General features: G+C 43.6%; 1 protein-coding gene across 1 annotated transcript in view; it reads right to left on the bottom strand.

The window, feature by feature from the left end:
• The window catches only part of LOC145350785 (uncharacterized), a 146521-nt gene extending 125391 nt beyond the window's left edge, over positions 1–21130 (bottom strand). Inside the window, exon 1 of the mRNA XM_080200079.1 lies at positions 20654–21130. The gene's annotated coding sequence lies outside the window, so the exon portion shown is untranslated. The remainder of the gene's footprint in view (positions 1–20653) is intronic.
• Positions 21131–22241: the final 1111 nt, after the last annotated feature.

The raw sequence follows: 22241 nt of genomic DNA, 5'->3' as shown, positions 1-22241 counted from the left end.
AGACATTGGCGCGGTGGGTCGCAGGTGGGGCTGGAGATTGGAGTGGTCCAGGATGGGATGGGGGCCCCGGGAATGGTTGGGGTGCTGTGATTGGACAGTGGGGGAACTGAGGGGCAGCACTGCAGAGGTCCTGCGTTGGCCAGCGATCAAGCTGGCCAGCAAATGGGAGACAGACTGTTTGGGGCCACTGAGCATGCGCAGAGTCCTGCAGGTTTCAGCCAATCCAGCTGGAATAGGCCCTGTCCCTGATATCTCATGATATTCACACTCGTGACCTCTGCATTACACAGAGTGTGGGAGATTCCAGTGTGAACTCCCACTGAAAATCCTAATGTGATTCACTCCAGTTTCCCCATGAATTCAACCCTTTGAATTTTTTTTGGGAGAATTTTAGGTCACTTGACAATTTTGTTTTTTTAGTGGATGAATTCCAGTCAGGGGGATATTGATGAGTAATAGCAGCATGTAATGCAGTTGGAACACTTCTAATTTAGGGGCTAATTTTTCAGTCTTTAACAATATTAATGGCCCCACTCCTATGGCAAATGTGAATAATTTTGCAGTCAGTGAATTTAAAGAATATAAATGCATCAGCAGGGACAAAGAACAAACAATCCATAATAATCCTCCTTTCACACTTCTTGAACACTTAAGTTGTCTCAGTTACTTAACTGGTACATTGAAAAATTACTTGCTGGTTCAGTTATTGCATGGACAAAACATTTTTTTCAGAATATGACACGATGAATATTTTGGGAAGATTGTTGTTTTGGAACTAGAACATGGACCAATGGACTGAGAACGTTCTGGAAAAATACGCTGATGGTTTGAGCTCAGAGAAGAAACACGGGCTCCAAGCTTCCCTCCTTTGGTCCTCCTTGTGAAGTAAGGTGCCCCAAACATCTTCAAGCAATTCCTGTGCTATCCAGCATCGCCCACTCTTGGGCATATTTGTTACTCGATGTTTAAATCATAGTTAACAAAATACAGCCTGAAATCAATATGAATAACAAGTTGCTAAGCATGTATCAATTAAATTCTGGTCATCTCTATGTATCAGTATGATAAAAAGGTAAAGATGCCATAGTCCCAGATGATCATAGACTGCTCTCCCCTTGAGGCAGGAGAGGTGACTGTGGTAATTTAACCTCAGCACATCTCAGATGAAGGACAAGTTTGAGAAGATGGGTCCGTTGTAAATGGTCTCAGCCCATACAGGAATTGAACCCGTGCTGTTGGCATTCCTTGCATGATCAAGGACCCCACGCACCCCAGACATGCTCTTTACCACCTTCTTTCATCAGGAGAAAAGATACAAAAGTCTAAGGACATGTACCAACTGACTCAAGGATAGCTTCTTCCCTGCTGCCATGCAATTTTTGAATGGACCTACCTCGTATTAAGTTGATCTTTCTCTACATCCTAATGATGACTGTAATACTACATTCTGCACCCTCTCCTGTCCTTCTCTATGAACGGTAGGCTTTGCCTGAATAGCATGCAAGAAACAATGCTTTTCACTGTACACTAATACATGTGACAATAATAAATCAAATCAAATCAAAACTGACTTCCCATCTGCATGATAAAGACAATTCAATGTGAGACACTGCCCTTTTAAAGAGCTAGCTATTCATTGTTCTTGTTTAGTTAGGCTTGTGGGCAATATGTTTGCCCAACAAGGATAAGAAGGGTTGTGGGATAGGCCGACAATAACTCCCCAGACGTTTTGGTGTCCTACTTGGTTTGGAAGGACTATCTCTATTTGACTTGCACAAACTCCTTTGCCCATCTTCAGCCTCCAGATTCGGCTGTGAATCTGTGAGGTGCCTGTCTAATTTTCCAACCAGATGAGGCAGTGAATGAGAAAGGGTGAATACCTCAGGTTCTCCACTCAGTTCCCATCCTGTCATGCCAGAGAACCTGGATACCAGCAACCTTAGACACTCTTAGTCAACTTGAGCACAAACAGTGCTAGACCCATGTGTAATCTGATGTGAGGCCTCCTGTGCACAAAGAGAAACCACCCTGCAGCTGTCCTGCAAGTGTTTCTGAAGTTACAGAAAAACAATTATAGTCAATTACAGCGAATCAGAAACAAGCAATTTTTCTAATCCTTCTTTTGCATACATATTGACCGATTAAGTCCTTGCTTTTCACCCTTTCTCATTCAATGAAAAATTGACTTCTGTTAATCCATCATTTGCCTAGCATATCCCCATATCTCACCATTGGTATTTGTTATGGAAAAATCTTGTCTTGTTCACCCTCTTGTGAAGGTCGAAAAACAGAATGTTATGGGGCCTATGCAGATGAAAATTAGCCTGTTCATGCTGAAATAGCAGACATTGACTCTTTTGAAGTTCTGTAAGCTGATAAAACATTTTCCCTAGCTGTTGCAGAACAGTTACAGAGAAGACATGAAACTTGATTTTGGACAGGTTAGTTCCCATACAATTTAGCTCCCAAGCTATGAAACTTCCACTTTGGACAAATCTTAAGCTGGTGCTCACCATTGGTTGACCCAAGCTTGTTCTGCCACTGGGAGCTTTAGAAATGCTTACTGGAGTGGGGCTGTGTGAAAAATGCACTTCGACCCTCCTACAGGGTAAATGAGGTTTCAAAGTGTCTCCTGACCGACACTAATCTATATTTAGATCCTTGTACTTACATTCCTGTTTTTGTGTTCAATCAGTGACAGCTTGTGTGACATTGTGTGGATGAAGAATGCTTTAAAAAGGAATCAATCACCAAAGAATAGACTAAAGTGGCTTTTTAAAGGAAATAATAAGGAGCAATGAACTTCAGGGAGCAGGCCTATTAGAATAATAAGATCATTCATAAAACTGCGTTGTATTACTCACAGAGCCAAGAGAGCAACATCCAGTAAATCCAGTAACATGGGGAGTGGGCTACACTGTGTGGCACGGAATGGGTTTTGTCAGTCTTTCCGATGTTGGCTAATGTCCTTCTTTTGTCCAGGACTCATCGATTCCAATTTCAGTTTGAGGGTGAGCTGAGGGGTGGGGGATTTGGGGGTTGTGGTGGCAGCATTTGGGGATGGGTGGGATGGGGAAGGGAAAGAGTATTGGAATGCTTCTGCAATTTCCCTTTCGGACAAAACACGTTCAAATGTTACGCCAAACAGTGACCTCAAAAGTGGCCTAAAAGTCTCCCTGGAAGAGCATCAAGAAGGTATTAGAGTTACCTGAAGAAGAACAATCAGAAACTACCATTTCTTAGGAAAGGCACCCTACAAAGACCTTTGACCCTGTACTGTCCGGGGGGAACTCCAAACTTCCAGTTGCTATGTGACCCAGCATAAGGAGGGAAATTATGCAGATCATTCCCTAAAATAAAGGGGAGCAGACCAAGCATTATGGGTTTCCATTGCTTTCTCCATAGGGAGGCAATGGCCAAATGTATTATTGCTAGATTATTAATCCAGAAACTCAGTTAATGTTCTGGGAACCCGGGTTCGAATCCAACCATGGCAGATGGTGGAATTTGAACTCAATAAGAAAAGATCTGGAATTCAGATTCAACTGATAACCATGTAACCATTGTCAGAAAAACCCACTAATGTCCATTAGGGAAGGAAATCTGTCGTCCTTACCTGGTCTGGCCTAAATGTGACTCCAGAGCTACAGCAATGCGGTTGACTCTCAACTGCCCTCTGAACGAGGACAACTAGGGATGGGCAATGAACACTGGCCAGTCAGTGATGCCATGATTAATAAAAACAATGAATGCATACAGGGCTTTGCAGGAAAATTGGGTAGCAAGTGAACTAGTAGTCCAGCAATGTGGCTGGACTAGTAATCCAGAGGCCTGTACTAATGATCTGGAGATAGAGTTCAAATCCCAACACAGGCAACTGAAGAATTTAAATTGTATTAATCAGATTGGAAATAATACCCATCAGTATCAATAAAAATGACCATGTAACTATTTTATGATCATGATAAAAAACCCATCTGGTTCACTACAGTCCTATAGGGAAGGAATTTTGCTGTTCTGACCTAGTACAGCCTAGATATGGTTCCAGGCAACGCATTCCAAGGCAGTCTAGCAAGCCACTCAATATTAAAGGAAATAGCTCACTACCATGCCCTCAAGAGCAATTAGACATGATCAATAAATGCTGGCCTTGCTGGTGACATTCACCTCCCTGTGAATGAATTTTAAAAAAAGAAGCTTGACCTGCAAATAATAATCTTTTGCTTTATTTATGGGGCATTGGCACCAGTATTGGGGTAGGTGGGACCTGTTCGGGCGGGATGGGGTTGGTCTGAACCGTGCTGGGACCAGAGTGCTGGCGAATCGAGTAAAGAGGACTGTAGACAGGGCTTTAAACTAATTAGGCGGGGGGAGGGTGCGAGGGTAGGTGACCTTACGAGGTCTAAAGTTAAGGAGAGTGTACATGTAAGGGAAGAGGCTGAGGATGTCCCAATAATAGAGGGAGTAGGGGGCGTGAGTATAGTTGGTGGCGTTGCGGCAAATAGGGTCCAGGTGAAGGCTGGGATGAAAGCACTTTATCTGAATGCACGAAGCATTCGGAATAAAGTGGATGAGCTGATGGCGCAGATTGACACAAATGGATACGATCTGGTGGCCATTACAGAGACGTGGCTGCAGGGTGACAAGGACTGGGAGCTGAATGTACAGGGCTATCAAGTGTTTAGGAAGGATAGGCAGGAGGGAAAAGGGGGAGGCGTAGCTCTGCTGATTAAGGATAGCATCACGGTGGTAGCAAGGGATGATATTGGAGCCAAGGAGCAGAGGGTGGAATCGTTGTGGGTGGAGATTAGGAACAGCAAAGGGAGGAAGACGCTGGTGGGTGTCGTCTATAGGCCCCCGAATAATGATCTGGAGATGGGGCGGGCTGTTAACGCGCAAATAAGTGCGGCGTGCAGGAATGGGACGGCCGTAGTTATGGGGGATTTCAATCTGCATATTGATTGGTTGACCCATGTTGGACGTGCCTATAATTCCCCGCCTTTTGCTTGGCACCCTTCTTAAACAACGGCGTAACATTAGCCGTTTTCCAATCATCCGGCACTTCCCCGGAATCCAGCGACGTTTGGAAAATAACCACCAAGGCATCCACTATCACCTCCGCCATTTCTTTCAGAACCCTCGGATGCATTCCATCCGGTCCTGGGGACTTGTCCACAATCAGCCCCTCCAGTCTGTCGAGCACCGCCTTTCTAGTAACAGTAATGTCATTAAGACCCTCCAGTCCTACCACCTTTCCATCGCTAACACCTGGCAAATTATTCACGTCCTCCTCCGTGAAGACAGAAACAAAAAAGTTATTCAATACCTTAGCCATATCCCCATCCCCTACCACTAGGTCCCCTTTCTCATCCTCTAAAGGACCAACATTCACCCTAGCCAGCCTCTTCCTTTTTATATATTTATAAAAACTCTTGCTATCCTTTTTTATATTAAGCGCTAGCCCAGCTTCATAGTTTCTCCTACCCTTCCTTATCAACTTCTTTGTCAATCTTTGTTGACATTTAAACCTCTCCCAATCCTCTTCTTGCCCACTACTCTTAGCTACTCTAAATTCCTCCGCTTTTAGTTTAACACTTTCCTTCACCTCCTTCGTTATCCACGGCTTATTACCTCTCCTCCTACTATCCTTTTTGACCATTGGAATAAATTTCCGTTGAGCACCAAGAAAGATCTCCTTCAAGATCCTCCACTGCTCCTCAACAGACCCTCCCTCCAACGCGCTCTCCCAGTCCACATTCGCCAATTCTTCTCTCATCCTACCGTACTCCCCTCTATTCAAACAAAGGACGCGTGTTCGGGATCTGTCATTAAGGAGGAAATTGCGAGGCATCTTGAAGGCAATTGCTTGATAGAGCAGACGCAGCACGGTTTCCTTAAAGGGAAGTCGTGTCTGACAAATTTACTGGAGTTCTATGAGGATGTGTCCAGGGCGGTGGATAGAGGAGAGCCGGTGGATGTGGTCTTTCTAGATTTTCAGAAGGCGTTTGACAAAGTGCCTCACAAGAGGTTATTGCAGAAGGTCGAGGGACATGGAGTTGGGGGTAGGGTGTTAGCGTGGATAGAGGACTGGTTGTCAAATAGGAGGCAGAGAGTGGGGGTCAATGGGTGCTATTCGGATTGGCGGATGGTGACTAGTGGAGTGCCCCAGGGGTCGGTGCTGGGGCCTCAGCTTTTTACCATTTATATAGATGATCTGGAGGAGGGAACCGAGTGTAGAGTGTCGAAATTTGCTGATGACACCAAGATTGGGGGAACGGCAAATTGTGCGGAGGGTGTGGAGAGTCTGCAGAAGGATCTAGATAGGCTGGGCGAATGGGCCAGGAAATGGCAAATGGAATTTAATGTTGGCAAGTGTGAGGTGGTCCACTTTGGTAGGAAGAATGGTAGGAAGGACTATTACTTACGGGGCGAAAAACTGCAGCAGGCGACGGTGCAGAGGGACCTCGGGGTCCTTGTGCATGAGTCGCAAAAACCCAGCTTGCAGGTGCAACAGGTGGTCAGGAAGACGAATGGGATGCTGGCCTTCATAGCGAAGGGGATTGAATATAAAAGTAGGGAGGTCTTGCTGCAGCTGTATAGGGCATTGGTGAGGCTGCAACTGGAGTACTGTGTGCATTTTTGGGCGCCGCACCTGCGCAAAGATATTTTGGCCTTGGAGGGAGTGCAGAGGAGGTTTACTAGGCTGATACTGGAGTTGAGGGGGTTGAGCTATGAGGAGAGGCTGAATAAACTGGGCTTGTACTCGTTAGAGTTTAGAAGAATGAGAGGAGATCTCATTGAGACGTATAAGATGATGAATGGGATGGATAGGATAGAGGTGGAAAGACTCTTCCCACTCAAAAAAGACAATAGGACTAGGGGGCACAGCCTCAAGATAAAAAGGGGACGGTTTAGAACGGAGTTGAGGAAGAACTTCTTCACTCAAAGGGTGGTGAATCTCTGGAATTCTCTGCCCGTTGAAGTGGTGGAGGCTGCCTCGCTAAATATTTTTAAGATGCGGGTTGATGGGTTTTTGATAGGAGAGGGGATTAAGGGTTATGGGGAGAGGGCGGGAAAGTGGAACTGAGCAGCGACAGATCAGCCATGATCTTATTGAATGGCGGGGCAGGCTCGAAGGGCTGGATGGCCTACTCCTGCTCCTATTTCTTATGTTCTTATGTTCTTTCCTTGTGGGTTTCCCAATGTAACAGAGATGCAGGTGTACAATGCAGAATACATTGCAAAGGATGTCATTACTCTTTTGTGCTGTGGATAGGCTGAAAACATATAACTATTAATGCAGCTAATAAAGTCTTTAATTGCCAGAGTAAATTCTGTAACATGAGTCCTGCAATATTGAATGTTATTGTCAAATTGTATGAATCCTTAAGTGTAAAACATTCTAATTGAATTTCAAAGTCCTTTTGAAGTTCGCTTATTACTTCCCAAACTAATCTCACAATGTGCCATTAAATAGAGGAGAAATAGTATTATCTCAACAGTCTAGGTACCTCTGAAAACCATATCCCAGAGGCAAGACGACAGTCTGCTAGGTCGTTCTGCTATCACTGTGTGTTAATTGAGGAAGAACTCTTAAATGACTACATCCCTCATAGGAGAGAAGAGGTAGAATGGGTCAGATTGGCATATGTGTTTGAGGGCAAGGACAGCAAGAGGAAAAGTATATTTTGTTAAGAATTAACCATAGAGTCCCTACAATACAGAATGAGGCCATTTGAGCCTACACCAACAACAATCCCACCCAGACCCCTTCCCCGTAACTCCATCTGTTAATCCCCCTGACACTAAGCGGCAATTTAGCATGACCAATCCACCTAACCTGCATATCTTTAGACTGTGGAAGGAAATCGGAGGACACCCACACAGACACGGGGAGAATGAGCAAATTTCACACAGATGGTCACCCAAGGCTGGAATCAAACCCGGGTCCCTGGCACCGTGAGGCAGCAGTGCTAACCACTGTGCCGTCGGCCCACTTCTTAGGGTGATGAATTGGGTTTTTGAATACTTAGCCACTGATTGTTACAGAGTTCTTAATTCATTCTAATAGCGTCCTCTTAAATTAGTTGTTACTATATTTATGAAAACTTACTGCAAATATTAGGTCCACATTAATGCAGGATCCATGTCCAAATGCTCTGTCAATTAGTTTAATTGTATTTGTAACTTCCAAATTGAGGTGGAGGCAGAACACCTCTCAACTTTGATTCTCAATTTAAGAAATTGCTTGAAATAATTCAATGATATATCAATAACGTCCAATCAGTTGAAATAATGTAGTCTCACGAGGCATTTCATTATGGAGAGGAGGCTACCCAATGCCTCTTGGAAAATAGAATAATGCAGAAAATCAAACAAGGCTGATGGAGGGACAGACACGTCAGATTTTGGAAGATAATCTCAGGCAGCTCAGTTCACTTCTTTTATATAAATCTTAAGTGGTTGATTAGCACAATGAATTAAAGTAACACCTTGTAAATCAAAGCCAGGGTTCTTAAAGCTGGGTTTACTGGTTGTTAATTATGCCACAGAGTGGTGCCACAAGAGGTCATACTGCAGCACCCGGGGCTGGTGCGTGCAGGATCCACTCAGAGATAATTTAGAGGAAATTATGACATTTATTTGAAGCATTTGCACATCTGTCTGTTATCTTGCAGAGACACAAATGCCTTGATCAAGATCAGGATTATGCAATACCGATGCCTGAAGGGATAGGCCTAAGATGCGCCTGATATTGGGCTTCCGGCCTAGTTGTCATCAAATTAGGGAAGCTAATGGCCTAGTGGCATTATCACTAGACTATTAATCCAGGAACTCAGCTAATGTCCCGGGAAACCCGGGTTCAAATCCCACCACGGCAGCAGTGGAATTAGTCTCTCAGAAGATGAAGGAAATTTGGCACATCAGCTTCAACTCTCACTAACTTTTACAGATGCACCATAGAAAACATTCTTTCTGGTTATATCACAGCTTGGTATGGCTCCTGCTCTGCCCAAGACCACAAGAAACTACAAAAAGTCATGAATGTAGCCCAACCCATCATGCAAACCAGCCTTCTATCCATTGACTCTGCCTGCACTTCCCGCTTCCTTGGCAAAGCAGCCAGTATAATTAAAGATCCCATGCATCTCTTCCATTGGGACAAAGATACAAAAGTCTCAGGTCATGTACCAAACGACTCAAGAACAGCTTCTTCCCTGATACTGTCAGACTTTTGAATGGACCTATCTTTCATTAAGTTGATCTTTCTCTACATCCTAACTATGACTGTAACACTACATTCTCAACTCTCTTGTTTCCTCCTCTACGAACGGTATGCTTTGTATGCTCTGTATAGAATACAAGAAACAATACTTTCACTGTATGCTAATATATGGGACAATAATAAATCAAATCAAAATCAAATCAATTAAAAATATCTGGAATGAAGAATCTACTGATGACCATGAAACCATTGTCAATTGTAGAAAAACCCACTTGGTTCACTGATGTCCTTTAGGAAAGGAAATCCTTACCTGGTTCTGGCCTACATGTGACTCCAGGGCCACAACAATGTGGTTGACTCTCAACTGCTTTTGGGAAACTAAGGATGGAAAATGAATGCTGGCCAGCCAGCAATGCCCATGACCCATAAACGCATAAAAAAAATTGTCGAAAGTTGCCAAAAAACTTTCAAAAATTGGCAACTTTCTCAGCCAAAAGATGAATGGACCTTGTCAGTGTTCATACAAACAAAGGTCACCATAGCTTAGATGTATCTCGCATTTGATTAGCTTCATTACTAACAGGCTTTCCATTCATCAATTAGAATCATTAAAATCACTACAGTGCGGAAGAGGCCATTCAGCCCATCCATTCTGCACCAATTTTGGGGTCCTACCCAGGCCCCCTCTCACACCCTATCCTTGCAAGTCCACACATTTACTGTGGCTAATTCATCTAATCTACACATCCTGGGACACTAAGGGGCAATTTAGCATGGCTAATCCATCTAAGTTATTTTGTTGCAAATGATCAACAATTAAAAAGAATGGGTGGCATGGTGGCGCAGTGGTCAGCACTGCTGCCTCACAGCACCAGCGACCCAGATTCAATTCCCAAATGGGGTCACTGTCTGCATGGAGTTTGCACATTCTTCTTGTGTCTGTGTGGGTTTCCTCCAGGTGCTCTGGTTTCCTCCCACACTCCAAAGACGTGTAGGTTAGGTGCATTGGCCATGCCCAATTGCCCCTTAGTGTCAGGGAGATTAGCAGGGTAAATACATGGGTTATAGAATAGGACTCGGTGAGATTGTTGTTGGTGCAGGCTCGATGGGCTGAATAGTCGCCTCCTGCACTGCAGGGATTCTGTGATCTATGATCAAAACAGTAGCCTTCCGACAGGAGTCAGGGAGAAAAGGAAGAAAGGGGAGATAGTGATACTGAGGTTAATTGTCTCTTTGGTCCTGTTGATATTTTTGCTGCTACATTGAATGATTTGGAGCAGTCCATTCAACAGCACGAGTCTGTTCCATCATTCAATTAGATCACGGCGACTGATTTGTATTTCAGCTTCATTTCCTTGCTTTTGATCCTCAATCCCATGAGAGCATTACCCAACAAAAACCTATTGATCTAATTCTTGAACCATTCAATTGACTCAGAAATCACAACTTTTTGGGAGAGGGAGCTCCAGGTTTCTACTATCCTTTATATGGATAAGAGTGCTCTTCCTTTCAGTCCCGAATGACCTGCTTCTATGTCACGCTTGTGTCTCTTTGTTCCACTTCACCACTACCAGAGGGAATAGTTTATTTGTACCCACCCAACTGGATCCTTTTATCATTTTAAACACATTGATTAGATTTCTTCTCAACCCAAGGGAATACAAGTTGCATCTTTGCATCCTTTCCTTTTGGTTTAACCCTTGTGTCGTTCTGCTGATTCAGCATCTGCTACAATATCTTTTCAATTATAGTCAATGCTCTTTAATTAATTATTTTCTACCCCATTCTTCAGGTTTCGGGGGTCATAGAGCATTTTCTTAAAATTCAATCACGGGATATATTGCAAAACCAGCAATCATTGTCCACCTTTAATTACCCTTGAAAAGTGTTGGTGAACCACCTTTTTGAGTACAACTGAGTGGCTTGATCAATCACTTCAGCGGGCAGTTAAGAGTCAGCCACATTGCTATAGGTCTGGAGTCACACACAGATTGGGTAAGGATGGTAGATTTTCTTCCTGGAAGGGCAATCGTGACTAAGATGGGTTTTTAGGTCCAAATGTAGAAGCTTCGTGGCCACCATCGCTGATATAACAAGCACAATCATACTGGCCATCCACGTCATGCTCCCCCTTCAGTGAGGTCAAAGAATTTGGCACCAAATCTCCATTCACTGCAGCGGGATGGGAAAATCTGGCCGGCGTTAATGGTGGTAATGTTCCGGCAAACCTTTCTTTATTTTGGATGTCGTTTAATGGATTGACTTTAAATTTTCCAGCTTTCACCAGGGTGGGATTTGTGCACCTATTCCCAGATCATTCATCCAAACACCCAGATGACAAATTCTGTAAAAAGAAACGCTTTGCTACTGCAGATGACCAGGCTCCTTTGATCCATTTTCAGGAACGTGCATTGTGTGCTGCATCTGGATCAGAATTCCTTTGGATACAACTCAATTTCAAAGCCAATATTTCTGCTAATTTTTGGGGATGATGAAATCATCATCATTCTGTGGATGAACTTACAATACAAAGAATAAAATATTGAGTGAAACAAGAAAAGGGAATTATATTACACCAGACAAAAAGGTTGGAAAGGTCTCAATACAAACACAAGATGACAATTCAAATTCCCACTACTCCTTTACCCCAGCAACATCATTACAGACACAGAAACCAGTGAAAAGTTACCAGTAGCTTGACACAGTTGCTTGGGACTGGCAAATGGCTTTTCCCTGGTGAATTCCTGAGCGTGCATTTAATGCTTCCAACCCAATTGACACATCTCCTGAGAAACCACCCAAAAATATTCTAAACTCAGTTTCTTCAATTGTAGGGGAAACAAATGAGGTTCCTAGATTCAGTCTGCCAGTAGCACTTTGGCTAAACTGACCACTTTATGGATTCCCTTAAATTCACTTAAATACTGTCCTACCAGCACTGGACGTTTTTTTCTCAGAGCTTTATATCCCTATCTTCTCTCTCGGACACACACACACTGAACTCTCTCTCTTCACTCCTGCCCTTTCCCGTCTCTGTGTCAGTGGATCACTGTTGTTAGCATTATCTGCTTTTTTTTCATCCCCAAACCACTGAACACTCAACCCCTTCTAACCCATCGCTGCCATATCAGGGTTGTAAAACCTCATTGAAATATATACACACAAGCAAACCCAAAAACCTGAAACATTTCAGTGACAGGTCTAACCAGACCCCAAGCACCAAGGTTCAGAGACAAAAGCTAAATGAAACTGAAACCGCTTTTCCCTTTTTTGACAAATAACTAGATTTGTAAAATCAACTTAAAATTATGCAGCGTTCACATCAACACACATCAGGGGAAGCAGCGGCGGGTGGGAGGAGAGATTGCACAACGTACCTGAAGGTTCCAGTGAGATTGCAAGTGTTCAACGGATGATTAAGATTTTATACATGGCTCGGATGGTTGGGCTATATTAATGAGTAAGATTGTTAAGTTGGATGGATGAATATTGACTTTTGAAACTTTTATGTGAACTTTATAAAGATTAAAGACCTGAATGTTCTTTCGTACAATAACATTCCAATAAGCTTTCATCAAAAGGTGCCAAAAGGCAGATTAAGATTGGCTGACCATCTGAAATCTGCACTACAATAAATCAAAAGTGGAAAAAGGTGAAATATCCATTTATGAAATTAAATGTAATATATGCATTTACACAATCTTAGATTTGATCCTGAAAATCCTGGCCAATATTTACTGCTGGTAAACATGGTCAGCAAATGGCCTGTAATATACCTTTCTCAGAAGATGAAAGAAATTTAGATGTCAACTATGACTCTCACCAACTTCTACAGATGCACCATAGAAAGCATTCTTTCCAGCAGTATCACAGCTTGGTGCGGCTCCTGCTCTGCACAAGACTGCAAGGAACTACAAAGGGTTGTGAATGTAGCCCAGTCCATCACACAAACCAAGCTCCCATCCATTGACTCTGTCTACACTTCCGTCTCTCAGAAAAGCAGCCAGCATAATTAAGAATCCCACGCACTCTGGACATACTCTCTTCCACCTTCTTCTGTTGGGAAAAAGATACAGAAGTCTGAGGTCACGTACCAACCGACTCAAGAATAGCTTCTTCCCTGCTGCCATCTTGCATTAAGTTGATCTTTCTCTGCACCCAAGTTGTGACTGTAACACTGTGTTCTGCACTCTCTCATTTCCTTTTCGATAAACAGTATGCTTTGTAGTGCAAGGAACAATACTTTTCATTGTATACTAATACATGTGACAATAAATCAAATCAAATCAAATCAAACTTTTGCTAAAACTATTCTGTAATTGGCCACTATAGTGTAACAGTTTCTGGACTCCAATTTCATCCTAACATCTGTGAAAGAGGCTTTCATGTAACACTATTAGTGAGATCAGAAACATATATTTGACGATATTTGCACAATTTGAGATTAGCAATATGCTTTCTACTCTGTTCAATCATAACCTCAGTTGTGGTTGAACAGACTAGACTTCTGCCAAGTAGGGCCAAAGGGCCTGTTTCCATGCTGTAAACTTCTGTGACTCTATTAAATATTTTCACATAATACTTCTGTTTTTTTTCTTTTTAATATATTTGAATGACTCAACTTGCAAAGCACCCTTTAACTGGAATTATTCATGAAGTATATGATGTAATTTGGTCATGTTAAGAAAGAACTTGCATTTATTTAATGCCTCATCTGATCCTCAGGGTGTTTTCAGGGTATTCTGAAGGACTTCACAAGAGCTTAATAACTTTTGAAGTACATTTGCCAGTTTTTATAATGTGTGACAATGAGCAATGAGTTAACAAACCAGTTAACTATTTGAATGATCTTGGATAAGACAGGACTGTTGACTAAGACAACTAAAATAGTTAAACATTTTCTTGTGGTGGTGAAGTATTATCCTAGGGCTTCTGCTCAAGGCGCAGGGTGAGTCTTGAATCCACAAACTTTTAACTCAGAGGTGCTATGAGCTGAACCACATTGAATCGAGAGGTAGATTGTCATTATTCTGGGAAGGAAAGGGTTCCACACAATTGACACCACATAATGATATATGTACAAGTAACACACTGAGTTATCAGTGGTGCTGTGCTATTTACTTTACATTGTTTGAGCTTACTGACCTGGATTAAGTCCAGCTAAAGAAAAGTTATTTTTCCTTGAACTATTTTATATATAAAGAAAAATTACCTCGGGATGACCAAAGGTTGAAATTCAATCCAGGAAGTCACACCAATCACTCAAAACTTTATTTTCATAGTTTATGACATTATATGAACAATTCCAGCCAAGCAGCTGACTGTGGTGCACATTTTAGTGAGGTCTCAACACACTATGTATTAAGTGGGCAGCATGGTGGCACAATAGTTAACAGTGCTGCTTCACAACACCAGGAATCCAGGTTCAATTCCGGCTTAGGGTGACTGTCTGTGTGGAGCTTGCACATTTTCCTCGTGTCTGCGTGAGTTTCCTCTGGGTGCTCTGGTTTCCTCCCCCAGTCCAAAGATGTGCAAGTTAGGCAGATTGGCTGTGCTAAATTGTCCCTTCATTTGTATGTTAGGGGGATTAGTGGAGTAACTATGTTGAATCACTGGCCTATGGCTTGGGTAAGATGCTCTTTCAAGAGTTAATGCAGACCCAATGGGCTGAATGGCTTCCTTCTGCACTGTGGGGATTCTATGATTACATTGTCCCATTCCTCCCTCCACAAACAACTTTGTAATACAATTGCACGAGTATCAAGTAAAGTATTGCTAGAAAGATTTACTCAGAGAGGAGGAACTCCGGTAGGAACCTATTATTGCAGATCTCAGGCAATTCATTTTTTGAAATATTTATGCAGGAAGTTTTAATTTTATTCCTATGGATATGGCACTATTGAAGCAGCAACTGCCCAATGCTGAACCAGAAATGGGGCAATTTGTTCACCGCTGTGGTCTAATGCTTATCACAATGACAGATCACTGTCATCAATGTTAATCTGGCTAAACAGATACAACCGTCCAATCAATAAAATCCATACATCAACAGGTTTGCCAAATTAATGGCACCTTCCAGTTGCTAACTGGGTGGCTTGTTAAGTTGCTGTTCTGTTCTGTGGCAGCAGTGGGAGCAAGAACTGTTGCTGTTCTGCTGCACCACAAAACCAGCAGCAGTTGAGTTAACAGTGAAGGAACACGCAGGATGAGAAACTTCAATATACCCTTTAGCAACTAAGTACCTTATTGCAATCAAAGTTGATGTAATGGTGATTTTCTTCTTAATTAAAAAAACAACCATAAGCAATTCATATTTCATCAGAGTCACAGACAGGATTTGACTTGGTCCAACTTAAATATTGCTTTGAATAGAATCATTTCAATGGGGTCTGAATGATATGATGCATTTGATTGTCCTTTCTCTTGGCCCAGTGGTATTACCGCCAGACTGCTAATCTAGAATCTCAACTAATGTTCTGGGGACCCAGGTTTGAATCCCACCACGGCAGCTGGTGAAATTTGAATTCAATAAAAAATACCTGGAATTAAGAATCTACTGATGACCATGAAACCATTTTTGGCAAAACTCTTCTGGTTCACTAATGTCCTCTAGGAAGGAAATCTGCTGTCCTTGTCTGGTCTGGCCAGTTGAGAGCCAAAAATGTGGTTGACTCTCAACTGCCTTCCAGGGGCAACCAGGGAAGGAAATCTGCCATCCTTACCTGGTCTGGCCTACATGTGACTCCGGAGCTACAGCAAAGTAGTTGACTGTCAACTACTCTCCAAGGGCAACACCAGGGAAGGGCAATAAATGCTGGCCAGCCAGTGACGCCCATGACCCAAGAATTGAATGAAACCATTATCTCTTTGCAGTTTGTTCTGGTTCCTGTAAGGAAGTTTCTCAGTTCCCATTGCACACAAGCCTGCATTGCTAAGTTTCTCATAACACCAGACTAAGTGATCGATATGGTGTGGTGACTGGAATAGTGCCAGAGGAGATGCTCACACATAGATGTCACTGAGGTTATACTGTTGGGAAATTGGAGAAACAGTTTTAGCCTGGATCTGGTTTCAGCTTCAGCTGCGAGGAACATTTCAGTTGTGGTGTCATCTTGAATATACACATTGAGAAATGGAACGGGTGTAATTTGTTTTCATCAGTGGTGCCAAGTCAATAGAATAGAAAGTCGGATGTGGTGTAAAATGGATTGTTGATTCATTATGAGCCCAATTTGAGCTACTGCAGAGACCAATTTCACCATCACAATGTTAACGAGTAATATTATTTTTCTTCCCTTCTCATAGTTATTCCATAACTAATTCAGGAAACAATTTTGAACAGATTTATTTTCCATAATTGTATTGTCAAAATAAGCTTCTTTCTCAGAAATGCTTTGTGCGGAAGAATGCTCCCAAAGTAAGAAAAACCTAGCACTGGTATTCCAGGGAGTGTTAGCCTTAGCTTAGTCGCACTCCCATCTCTGAGTCACAAGAGTGGATTTGAGCCCCATTCTCGAGACTTGAGCACATGTTGCAGGGACTGCTGCACTTGTGGGGGTGCCATCTTTCGTTAGAATCATTCAGCGCAGAAGAGGCCCTTCGGCCCTTTCAGGCTGCGCTGACACATGGGAAACACCTGACCTCCCACCTAATCCCATTTGCCAACACTTGGCCCATAGCCTTGAATGTTATGGTGTGCCAAGCGCTCAAGTTAAACAGAATTTGACCTCTCGGGTGGAAGCAAAAACAAAATTCATGACATTAGTTTGAAAAAAGAGTGGGAGAGTTCCCACCAGTTTTCTGACCAATAGTTATCCCTCCACCCGTGCCAGTATTATCCGGTGAACATAATATTGATGTTTGTAGAATATTGCTATGCACAAATTGGCTTTTGCATTTCCTGCATTACAGCAGTTGTCTCTTTCAACAATTACTTAATTGGCTGTCCAGAATTAATAAAAGGCACTATATAAATGCACTTTTTTTTTAGCTCGAGGCTCCAGTTCCTGGCAGCACACACAATGACCCATTTCTTCCACTGCTCTTTGTCCAGTAAAAAACAATTGGCTCCATCGGATAATCAATTGCCTTACATCCAGCAGACTGTGATTCTCCCGTAGTTAATGTTTATATTTGTCAGTCTGTGACAGACTCGTCTTGTCTCTGGATTCTTTCCATAATGTTATCATTCATGGGTCATCGGCCAAACTCACAGCCTTTAAGTGGACTTTAACCAGACTTGAGTCTGGTTTCTATTTCCCAACTAGGATGCCTTGTCAGGAGCCACATTTCCCCTATTATTCTCAGGGTTACGTGCTAACCTTCCTACCATGTCAAGTTGCAATTTCCAGGAAAGATAACCTTCTTGCACTTAATTATCTGAAAGCATTCCACCACTGGAAGTGTGCGACTTATTCCAATTTATATTTTAAATACCGGAAAGGTAGAGAATCTCATACTTTTATTTCTTAGTGTCACAAATAGGCTTGCATTAACACCACAATGAAGTTACTGTGAAAATCCCCTACTTGCCACACTCCGGCATCTGTTCGGCTACACTGAGGGAGAATTTAGCATGGCCAACGCACCTGACCAGCACGTCTTTCAGACTGTGGGAGGAAGCCAGGGCACCCGGAGGAAACCCACGCAGAGACGGGGAGAACTTGCAGACTCTGTACAGACAGTGACCCAAGCTGGGAATTGAACCCAGGTCCCTGGCTCTGTGAGGCAGCAGTGCTAACTGTTGTGCCACCATGCCACATTTTTTATACTTTGTTGGTAACATATCACCATTCCTTCACTGTTACTGGGTCAAAATCCTGGAACTCCCTTGGTAACAATTTACCTACACCACATGGACACCATTGCAATATCAAGGGTGATTAAGGATAGGCAATAAGTGCTGACCTAGCCAGTGCAGCCTAGATCCCTTGAATGAATTTTTAAAATAAAATTATAATTTCAGCCTGCTGCATCTGGCAACAATCAACCCAACCAGCAACTCAAATGCAGCCATCCTGGTGCTGTTGTCAGAATCACCAGAGCTACTGTTTTTGAGCAAAGGTAATTACAAGAAGAGAACCTTGGCATGGCACAGTAGCACAGTGGTTAGCACTGCTGCTTCACAGCACCAGGGACCTGGATTCAATTCCCGGCTTGAGTCACCGTCTGTGTGGAGTTTGCACGTTCTCCTCTGTCTGCATGGGTCTCCTCCGGGTGCTCCGGTTTCTTCCCACATTCCGAAAGACGTACTGGTTAGGTGCATTGACCCGAACAGGTGCCGGACTGTGGCGACTCCAGAAATTTCGCAGTAACTTCATTACAGCGTTAATGAAAGCCTTACTTGTGACTAATAAATGAACTTTAGAGGACTAAATACAGGACTGGTGGAGAAAGAAACAAGGGTGACAATATAGAGGGTGCAAATGAAGAAGTGAGGGGATGAATATGGGAGAGGGGAGTGAGGCAATGGGAGAAGGTAGCTAAGGAGAGGATGAATGTAAAAGAATGTAAAGAAGACATAAATCAGAGCAGCAATTAAAAAGGACCTGGAAAATCAGGTGATTGAAAATAAACAAAGGCAAAGTTAGAGCATGCGGAAGAAAGAGAGAAACAACAGCAAGGAAGAGAAAGGGAATGTGAAAAAGACTGATAGATAGGAAGAGACAAAAGGGTGTTGTGGATAAAAGATTGAGGAAAAAATGAAGGGAATGAAAGTGGACGTAGAAGTGAGCAAATGAGACATTGAGAGAATGGGACAGTGTACATGAGACAGAGTGAAAGATATAATGATTGAGTGGATGAAATAAGAGAGGGTGAGAGAATAAAAGAGAGGGAAAGGATAAAGTTGAGGCAGAGAGGAAAAATGTTGAGAGATAGGAATGTGGGAGAGAGGATGAGAGAGATTGAACGAGGATGAGACAGAGAGAAGAAAAATAGCAAAGAGAAAGATGATGAGAGAATGACAGAGAGAGAGAGGACAAGAGCAAGAGTGAGAGAAGATGAGTTAGAAATGAGAGAAGAGAATGAAAGAGGAAGGATGATAGGAAGAATGGATGGGGTGCAGAGAAAGGACGAGGCCAAGAGATTGAGAGAAAAGAGAAACAGGCACAGATGAGGGATGAGGAAGACAAAGGATAAAGGGGAAAGCTAAGGGGCTGAAAGAAAGGATGAGAATGAGAGAGAAAGGATGAGACAGAAGGAAAGAATGGAGCTGGCAAAGAGATGATGAGAAAGAGAGAGAGGATGAGAGAAAGGGAGTGAAGAAGATGAGAGAAGAGGATAAGAAAGGGAGAGAGAAGGAGAGAGAGTACTTGAGGGAAAAGCAATGAGAGAGAAAAAGTGACAGTGATGGGGAAGAGAAAGAGAGAGAAAGCAAGGGAGAGAGAGAGAGAGAGAAGGAGGGAATGGAGAGAGGGAAATTTGACAGAGGATAAGAAAGACCAAGAGAGGTAGGGGAGGCAATGAAAGAGGATTTGAAAGACAGACAATTGGCGGGGGGGAGGGGGTGGTGGGGAATGGGAGAAGGAGAGAGAGAGTAGTGTGATAGAGGAACCAAGCGGGCAGAGGGGAAGAGAGAGAGACAGGCAATAGGAGACAGAGAGGCAGACAATGAGAGAGAGATAGACAGGCAGACAGGCAATGAGAAATAGAAAGAGGGAGAGATAGACAGAGAATGAGACAGAGAGACAGACAGACAATGAGAGAGGCAGACAGACAATGAGACAGATGGAGATAGATCATGAGAGAGACAGAGAGAGAAAGAGACAATGAGTGAGAAACAGATAGTGAGAGTGAGAGACAATGAAAGAGAGACAGAGACAGACAGACAGACAATGAGCGAGTGACAGACAATAGAGAGAGAGATAGACGGACAATGAGAGTGAGACAGACAAAGAGAGAGAACGAGATAGACAGACAATGAGAGTGAGACAAACAGATAAAGAGGGAGTGAGACAGACAGACAATGAGAGAGGGTGACAGACAATAGAGAGAGATAGACAGACAATGAGAGTGAGACAGACAGATAAAGAGAGAGTGAGATAGACAGACAATGAGAGATACAGACAGATAATGAGAGAAAGAGAGAGAGAATGACACAGAGAGGGGAGGAGAAGGAAAACTGATGCACCAAGTGCAAAGAGTGAGAATTTGAAACAAAGCAAAAAGACAAAGCGAGAGGAGCGGAGGCCCGGGGCTCTCCTGTCCTGAGACAACTCCGCCTCCCACATTAACATCACCACAAACAGCCCCAAAGCAGCTCCGACACTTCCCCAAGCCTCTTTCCCCCCCAGTCCACACTCACACACTCCCTGTGCTGCTCTGGGGATCTGGGCCCCAGCGCTGAGGACTGTCTCTCTCTCTCACACACACACACACACACACACACAGTATGAAGTTGCGAGTCTCGCTCTCTCGCTGCCTCACCTTACTCTGCTGGCTCCTGGCCGGGCTCTCAGCGGCACCCACCCCCAGCCCAGCCGCCTGCTCGCCCCCCCTCCGCCCCGGCTGGCTGCAGGAACTGGTCTCTCTCTCCGGGGTGGTGATCGAGGGCAAAGTCCAAGAGGTACCCGGGCAGCAGCGGGCAGCGGGCGGAGAGGAGGAGGAGGAGGAGGAGGGGGAAGGTGCAGGAAGGGGTGCAGCAGGAGCGGCTGGGGACGGGAGCGGGGAAGAGGTGCACACTGCCCGGGTGAAGGTTCACCAGGTCTGGCCTCTGAAGGCAGGTGGTCTGCGGAGGGACCGGCTGTTCTGGGTCAACGTGGCGGAAACGAGGGACTGCAGGAGCCGATTGAAGACTGACAGCAGGTATATCTTCTTCATGGAGTCCACCAACTCCAGCGACATCTTCAGAACATCCCACCCGCCTCTGGAAAGCACCAGGAGCATCAGAAAGGATGTCAGTAAGAGCCTGTGTGAAGGCTGTGGTGAGTCCTTCCATTCAAACCAATCTGCTATTTAAAAAAATATATGACCGGTTTAATACACACGCAACACCAACTCATCTCTGCAGGTGAAGTTGCATCTGGTCTCTCCCCTCCCAGCTGAGATGATTTCAGAGAGATGTGCCTTGTTTTGTTTGCATCGTGGTTTATTTCAATGAAATGTTGTACGTGTGTGTGTTTTCAAAAGGAGTTATTTTCATTGCAAACAAGCAGGTGTTTGCATTCTTGGCGGAGGTTGGATAGTTTGTGACCAGCCTGTGTCTTGTGGCTGGGCTCCCCCCCCCACCCCCACCTTGTTGTTCGCGAGTTGGTGTTAATGATTAGTGCAAGAAGAGAGAGAGAGAGAGAAAAATCAGGGAAACAACTATGTGATCGCACTTTTGCCCCAAAGATAGCTTCCCCTCTCTCGGTGCTTTCGAGAAATCTGCTCCACCAAAGTTGGATCATTTGTGCATTGTGCGTATTTTAATTAATCTTGATTTTTTTTTGTTTGCATGCGGTACATTGGCTGGGCTTTAGGGTGGTTGTATCTATGAACTGTAAACGCTGAATGTTTTAATTTGCAATGTATGCCGCAAAAAAAGTGTTCTTTATTGTTAATGTTTAACCTTGTAACCGCCGAGTGTTGTCATTTGCATTTGCACTGTAACAGAAAAAAAATGTGATTTTTGTATTTTGTTGATGTTTAACCATATTTAAGAAAAAAACTGAGAAAAGATGGGGGGGGGGGAACTTCACCAAGGCGTGACTTAATCCCTTAAACTGCCCGTCAGATTCACGCCACCCATTCCCAGATAGGTGGATTTAACCCGTAAACCGCCAGCCTGGACACTGAGGGGACTAACAGAGGATATCCCAGACTGAAATATTGCAGTCAATGCCCGTGTGCTGATCCACTTAGTCTCTCAGCAAACTTGACTTGCAAGTAGGTACATTTAAACATTTATGTGAGTGTGTGTGTGTGTTTGTGGAGATTCCCCTATTTATTTACTTTTGCTCTAATCCATGAACGGTCTCACACTTCCAGCCGTTCAACCTCACAGATGCTGGGGAGTGGGTTACCCTTCTGCACA

The sequence above is a fragment of the Carcharhinus amblyrhynchos genome, chromosome 1 (assembly GCF_965287045.1).
Source record: "Carcharhinus amblyrhynchos chromosome 1, sCarAmb.v2.hapA, whole genome shotgun sequence".
NCBI classification, from domain to species: domain Eukaryota; kingdom Metazoa; phylum Chordata; class Chondrichthyes; order Carcharhiniformes; family Carcharhinidae; genus Carcharhinus; species Carcharhinus amblyrhynchos.
This window is presented reverse-complemented; position numbering and strand designations above follow the sequence as displayed.